Raw genomic sequence first — 8,239 nt, 5'->3', positions numbered from 1 at the left:
TTTTGGTGCCCTTGCTTTTAATTTTGACCCAAACCAGGAGTATAGCTGTTGTGCATAGACATGCCCTCAGATTTACACTTCCTCTTCTCGGACACAAACCTTATATTTTTGGGTAAAGGAAGCCCTAGTGACATCACCCGCTTTTCTTATTTATTCTGTATTAGGTCTTATAAAAACACACACTCACTTTTTAAAAAAATTACAAATAATGACATTGGGCATAGGTGACGAAGAGAATCATATTCTCTGGTGTCCAGCGACAGGCATGCCTATGTCCCCACCCTGGCTGCTGGGATCTAGCCTGGCACTCGCTGATGGGCCCTAAGGTTTGTCTTCTGAACCCGTGTAAACTCACAGCCTCTCTGCAGCACACGCACAGGATTTTTTATTTTGATGAAAAGAGCTAGAAACTTGATCAAACAAACAACATTAAGATATTTCATATCTTGACTAAGCGTGGATGATTAAACAGTCACAGAAAATCTCCTGACAATTAATAATGAGAGGTCACAGATTTTACTGTTTTCCTTTCCACTCTTACCTTCCACATCAAGGATACTCTGATAAACAGACATCATTTTTGTTTTGTCATTAAACAATGTCCTCACTTAGTGTATCAGGTTGCAAAATGTTACTGGTTAGCTAGCTGAACACTTTCCGTGGCCGCATTCATCTAGAATGTAACCTCTTCCGGTTCCTTCCTCCAAACCATACAGTCCACACGCAAATGCTCCAAAGCCCTTTCCTGCGCCGTCTTGCTGAGTCTTCCAAGGCTTCTCATGACGTGCAGAACAACAACTCCAGCTGACCTGACTGCAAATGTGTCCTTGGTGATCTTTGTATGGTTTTATTTGGTGTAGAAACAGATAACAGTAAGAAACACATCAAATGGCAATACCACATGACCAGTTTTGTCACGTTTTTTTCTCTATAAACTAAACAAAAAAGTCCCCTCAGCCCTGCCGTTCTGTGTCTCGCAGTCCACAGTCTGTGGTCTGGCGTTAGGAACTAATGCCAGTTTCACTGAGTTTCCACGCTCTTCGCTTGTGTCCCACCCGGGTCCTTGGAGCCTAGGATTATGTCACATGGTAGGCCTTGATTTATATTGGAAGTCTAGTTGGGAGCAAGGAGAAGTACGTGATGAGAGCGTTTAATATGCATGGCCTGCCACATAGAAACGGCAAAATCCAACTTGTGTTTTAAAACCAGAGTCACCCATCATAAATTGTCTTCCTTACTCAGATCCACTTTTTTCTAGCAGTCTATCTCTTTCTTTTCCTCTTATCAAACTAAGGGGGCTTTGGTTTAATTAATGACATACGCGATAGAGTGATGATACTGTACATGTAAATTGTCTAATTAGAAAAGCCTAACTAAGTTACTAGAATCTTTTCCCTCACAAACCCAAATAAACAACCCCTCCCCGCAAAACTAAGGCAAAAAAGAAGACACAATTAACTATCATCGCAGCTTTGCGGCATAGGTGACGAGGTGGCCGAGTGGTTAAGGCGATGGACTGCTAATCCATTGTGCTCTGCACGCGTGGGTTCGAATCCCATCCTCGTCGTTTAGTTCTTTAGGACTTGAAGTTTTGCTAAAGCACCTGGATGATGAACAACACCTGTTCATTTTAGCTCTTCAAGTTTCTCTTCTAAAACCTGTCTCCAACAACCTTCCTGATCCCGAGCCGCGTTTTTCTCCCTTTGTGTTCGTATACCTCTCTAGTTGCTCAAATCCTCAGTTTGGAGGTTTCAGGCATGTTTATAGGTATAAAGTCTTCACCTTATATCCTTCCCTCAGCATTTCCACTGTTACCCGACTGTACCTTTTAGGAGCGGTTCCCCTCACTTCCTGTTCCTGGTTGCTGTTGATGCATCTCATCGGAGTGCACCACCACCTGCCCCATCCCAGCTTTTCTGTATGCATGTTGATTGTTTTTCCTCTTTGTCATGGATCCAGGTCAGGACAACCCCTAAGACGTGCAGGTCATTGCAATGTGTATATATTTCCTGGCTGTAGGAATGTATAGCTATGAGTATCACAAATGAGCAGGAGACTGGTCACGGACACTGTTCTATCACTTAATAAAAGGCTATCGGACAATTAAAAATTATAAAACAAAAAGGTACAAAGTGTGTGTTGTATGAAAGTATAGAAACCATATAGAAAAACTGCAGTGAAGATGTTGATAAAAGTAGTGAGTAAATGAAAGTTCAACAATGTTAAAAAATGGTAAATTGGAAAAGAGTGCTACAGTTGTGCCCTGTGAAGAGTGTGTTAAAATGCTTAACCCACCCTCTTGATTTAGTTTAGTGGTAAATCAAAGGAAAGTGCTACATGGAAGATAGCTGACTGATTCTTGTTCATTAGTATCAACGTTCAAGAGCACTTGCTTAGCATGTACAAGGCCCCGAATCTGGCGTTTGGTCCCCAGAACTACCAAGGGGGGAGAAAAAGTTCAAAATTGTTGCTTGCGGACAAGGGTTATGTGGCTCTATGGTGCCCTCGTGTGGCTGGACTGAAGCACTGTTTGGCTGTGGGAGTTGTCAGAATGGTGCCCCAGACCCACAAAAGCCTCGCAGCAAGATTTACATTTTGAAAGCCATTGATGAACCTCATAGATATTCATGTGCAAGTTTCTGTGAGAAACAGTTTTCAACTCTTGTGGTTAAACAGCCAGGCATGTGGCTGCAGTACCCCATGGTACCAGAGATGGAACCCAGGGCCACTGAGTTATCTGTTCTCTGACCTTTTTACTAAACATTTGACTTGATCTAATTATTTTTTCTCTTAGCAATTGAAAGAAAGAAAGAAAGAAAGAAAGAAAGGAAGGAAGGAAGAAAGAAAGAAAGAGGAACTATTGGTTGTCTCTGGCCTAACAGGAACATACCCCTAGTTAGGCAAATTGGAATTTATTGGCTTATTACAATGAAAGAGGCAAAATGTCATGGTGCCAACTGACTCAGGAACTCTATTCTTGGATAGCCTAGCCATTTTTGTCTAGACAAAACAATAAAGGAAGACAACAGCTCTAGGTGGAAAAGAAGTGGTCATCATATAAAGTGCTGGTGGGATAGTTTGGGATGAGTGTGCCTAGCTGTGTGTTAACGTTCCTACTTTACACCGGCACTATCGATCCATATGGCCTGTCTGCTGTCCCATCGCCCCTCCCTCCCATCGGCTCTTCCCCACCCCCCCCTTTGCACGCATCTCTAAAGAGCTTCAGGGCATGCGTGTGTTTCTGAACCCCTGCCTTAAAGCAACAGGTCACATATTTATAAAGGGTGTGTATATATTATATTTTCTAAATTTGGGACAAATCCCTAGTGTCTAGTGACCACTGAAGACTCAAGGTGTCCCAAGATGGTTCTACTTTTTCAATTTTCCTCTGTGGTACTTCCTGGATGGGACAGGCCTTTTCTTTCCGTAGCCCTCGCTGTCTGTGCAATAGAAAGGAAAAGGGGAATACTTTGAATGAGGCACGTTTTTATATTCTTAAATCAGAATTCCCATTTCTGCTAGGTATGATGAGGCCAGCCTGTGCTACTTGAAACCCTGTCTCAAAGAACAAGAAAAAAACAGGATTATTCGGGATTATTTAACGACACAAAATTAAGGCCAAGAGCTCCACAATCCAAAGCTGGCAGAATCTGACAGCCCTAGATGCTCAAAAGCCTCGTTCCACTTTTAATTCTTGTCCTCCGCGCCAGTTCTTTGCAGAGTTTCTCAGCCTGTGGGTCGCAACCCCCGGAAGGGTGTGGAATAATGAGCGCTTCATAGAAATCGCATCTCAGATGTCTTACATGACGATTCATCACAGTAGGGAAATTACAGTTATGAAGTAGCAATAAAATGACTTTATGGTTGTCACCACAGCACGAAGAACTGTGCTAAAGAAAGGGTCGCAACATTAGGAAAGTTGAGAACCACTGCTAAAAGGCCTTCAAAAGCTGTCTCTCTTTCCCCTTTCACAGGAGGAAGAAAGGATTTCTGAAAACTCAGAAAATGTGAGGGTCGTGTTTATTTTTTGACTGGATGTTACAATTTCATCTGTGCGGAACAGAAGGAAACAAAACCACACTAACCACGAAGGGATTCGAACCCTCAATCTTCTGATCCGAAGTCAGACGCCTTATCCGTTAGGCCACGTGGTCACAGCCACAACCTCTAGCCATCAGACTTAGGAAGTGAAAGGAACTTTCTGCTGCGCTCTTGCGGTACATCATAAAAAACAATGCAGTCCACGCCGCGGGATGCTGTGTATTATTCAGGGCCATAGAGTCGGATTTAGGAAGTGTTGGGACCAAGTTATTTACATATTACAGTACATGGCTGGTTCACGGAGAGAAAAGTCGCTTGCGTGTACTCAGTTGCTTTCCTGTTCATAGTCTTCATCTACAAAGCCATCATTTACAGACCCTCTGGCGTCACAAAGCCACTCCACGCACGCATACTTTCGCTGATTCTTATCACTTGATGTCACAGCACACTTTTCAAGATACACATTTGTCCACTTCAAAAAGAAAACAATACTTTTATTAGGGATCCACTAGTGCCTTGAGAGGTCCAAAGCCATTAATTGCTAATTTTAGATTAGTTTTCATTAAGAAATGACCGCCTCCTGTAGCCAGGCAGGACTTCCAGTGGAGCGAAGAGGGCACAAGCCCATCCACAAAACCTTCGACCCAGCCAACCAATGACCAGCCCGAGTCGCATGCCGTGAGAGAGCCCATCTCTTTTTTTTTTTTTTTTTTTGAGCCCACTTATTATTAATAAACACCCACATTTATTAGTAATATTCTGCTACCCTTGCAGTTAGAAGGCTAGCATAAGAATTATCTGAGTGTCTTCACCCAGCCCCTGATGAAAACAGATGCAGAGACCCAGGGCCAAACATTAGGCGGAGCTGGGGGGGGTAAGGGGGGGGGAGGAAGGATTGAGCCAGAAAAGTCAAGTACATCCAAAGAAAACCTACAAAAACCAACAAACCTGGGCCCAGAGACTGAACCACCAACCAGAGAGCATTCGTGGGATGTACCTATCCCCGCCCACCCGCCCGGTCCTCCCCGCCCCGTCCGCACCCCCTTCCCCCGCCCCGCAAGTTACAAATGTACAGCTTGGTCCTCATGTGGGCCCTCTAACGGGAGGAGCAGGGCTGTCTCCGACCCTGCTGCCTGCCTTTGGATTCCTTCCCGCTAATCGGACAGCCTTGTCTATCCTCAGTAGAAGATACTCCCAGTCCTACTTGATATGGCAATGTGGGTTGATATCCCGGATCTTCCCTGCTTTGAGAAGAAAGGGAGGAGGGCACAGGGGAAGGGGACGTGAGGTGAGAGGGTGGGGCTGGGAGGAGAGGAGAAAGGGCACGATCCAGATGTAAAGTAATTAAATTAGTGAAAAACTCAAAGTAGGAGGGCAGTTTTGACTATTACAATTTCCTACACTTAATTCATGAATCAGAACTGGCATTATAGGCACTTTAGAGCAGAAACATGCCGCTTTCATGATTACTAAAAATCGGTTAGTGGAGTTCAGAGATAGGGCCTTTGTTAACTGTCAGTAGAACAACATCTGGAAAATAGCAAGAATGCAATAGAAATGTGAGTTCTTTACACACATGCTTGTTCTGGAACCCCACACTCATCCATCAGGTGAGTGTTGCTCACACAGACCCATTCTTCAGTCCTGCAAAAGGTGACTGTGGAATGTAAGCAGTCAGAGGCCACAACAGAAAAATGCTCTTTTTCTCCCTGGAGTTGGAGATGGCTTGGGTGCTCACACAGCATGTGCAATCTATGTCTTAGCCACCCTGGGACGTGGAGGCCCAAGTGGTGAGGATGGCTGGTTGAAGTCTTACCAGTCTGCAAGACTTCCTTTTGCTGTTGTAAGAGTTTGTGTTCACTAAATGGACTCAGCAAGGTGTATTTATGTACATGAATATAATAATAATAGTAGCCATGAATTTCATAGGGGTTGAGAGGGTATATATGGGAGGATTTGCAGGGTGAAGAGGGAAGGGGAAATGATTACATTGGAATTAAAAACTTCAAAACAAAAAACCACCCCCAAAATTTGTGTTGAGTGGGCTGGGGGAGCACTTGGGAGGGAGCAGTGAGTGAGTGAGTGTGTGTGTGTGTGTGTGTGTGTGTGTGTGTGTGTGTGTTTGTAATCTGTTGGCTAAGTCTGTGTATGAAATGCTAAGGTAGCGATGACCAGTTTAAGATGACCATTAACATCGCTGCATATAGAGAGCCCCAAACACACATATCAAAACCTGTATTGGGTGTCATGTCTTCCAGTATTTCATCACATTTCCAGGGGTTGAATGGGAGATGATCTGAGTGCAGCCATTTTTTTTCTCAGAACCCTATCCCGCCTTCATACACTCTCACATGACATTATCATAGTTAGAAATGTTAGCTCGCATGTGCCCTTCTGTTTGTTTCTTTGGCTTAGAATGCTTTTCTTGGCTGTCTAGCAAGCACTTATTTACTCATATTTCCTGGCAAAACCTACCTCTTTTCCTGGTTTGTAAATGCCAGTGTGATAACAAAACATATTCCATTTAATGCTGAGCATCCATCTTGGTACCCACTAGCTCTTTGTCTCTGACCCCAGTGCCTGGAAGATGTTCCCAATATCCCTGACTCAGTGACCCCACCCTCAAAAATGTACAACCACATGTGACTATGTTAGTATATGACTAATTGCTTTTTTTTCTTCCCTAATATGTAACTTCCTAATACATAATTCCTAATATGTAACTTCCCTAATTTGTAACTTCCTTGCATAGATACCCAAAGATTGTTTTGTGTGGAAGGATGGCAGGTTCTGGCCCAGGATTTTCCCCTTGGAAACACCCCGGATACCCTACTGAGACTGACACTGGGATTGACTGAGAGGAGCTATCCTGGGTCCAGAATTCAGGAAACAGATTGGGGACTCCAGCCGGGATATTGTGTTTTTAATTGAACATCATCGATGGGAAGAGGGAGCCGGGTCATTGCGCCCCTAGAGAGAGATGCAGGCGGAGAGGAGAGAAGGCTGCAGGATTGGACTAGGATCGAGGAGAGAATCAGTGTGCAGGCCTGGAGACACCTGGGCATCTGTCCTGTGGAACTGATACCGGCAGGTTTATTCTTGTTTCCCTTTAACCTTTTTTCCCCTCTTGTATAGGAGAGTTGGGTTGTATAACAAAGTCTAATTGCTAAGAAACAGAGCCAACAGTTTTGAGTTGTATTAACCACTTTGCAGAATGCAACAGTTCTTCCTTGCTTGTTTAGATATTAAAGGTCTTCTTGTGATATTTTCCCCTTTAAAAGTCTTTCCCCATACCCCTCACTCATGGGGAATCTCAAATTTAGCTGAGATAGTTCATCCTGCTAGCAGCTAATCAACAAATCATTCAATTATGATTAGATTGAGTCTGTCTTCTCTCAGAGGTACAAACTGCGTTAGTGCCAGGGCAAAGCTATCAGACAGAACTGCTCTGTTGAGTTTTCACTTAGTTCTGTGGGTAAGTGCCATGGTGAGGACCCTTGGTCATATTCTAAAAAGTAGAACCTGGAAGACTCATATGGCTCTTGGGTAGTGATTTTATTCAACATCCCTGAAGAAAGGAGTCACTGTGATCCAAGCTGGCAGCACGACCAGTGAGCATGTGGTCACTGGGGCAGCCAATCCAGTGGAACAACTTCTGTTCAACAACAGAACAACAGAAGTTGTTCCAGTGGACTTTACCAGACAGGCAGGGCTTATCCACACCCCTGGAGCTCTCAGCTGGGGAGAAGAGGGTCTGTCACCGTGGAGGAGAGGACAAAGAAGCCTTTTCCAGGCTTCACCTTTGTGACAGTCTTTTGCTGTATTGTGATCTTTGCTGTGAGGTGGGTGAGGACCTCTCCCCAAGTCACGGAACTAGTGTGTGGTTTTGGAGCTGAGGTCAACAACTGGCTTTGTTGCCACAGCTTGAGAAATAGTCCTTAAAAAAAAAATTTTTTTTAAAATTGTGTGAGGCAAGAAAACAAGGCTACCAGGGACCAGGTGCATGGCAATTCTGTCAATTATTTTCAAGGGCTGATCTTGACCTTTAGCCCCCACTGAGAAGAAATAAATATCCTCATGCCCATAGCCTACTGGGAGAGTGGCCTTTGAACTTCTGTTTTCTGATCCAGTGAATTCTTTTAAAAAGACATAGTAAGCCTAGTCTACAAAGGGAGTCCAGGACAGCCAAAGCTACACA

This window comes from Acomys minous, assembly GCF_964271855.1.
Source record: "Acomys minous genome assembly, chromosome: 9".
NCBI lineage: Eukaryota > Metazoa > Chordata > Mammalia > Rodentia > Muridae > Acomys > Acomys minous.
This window is presented reverse-complemented; position numbering follows the sequence as displayed.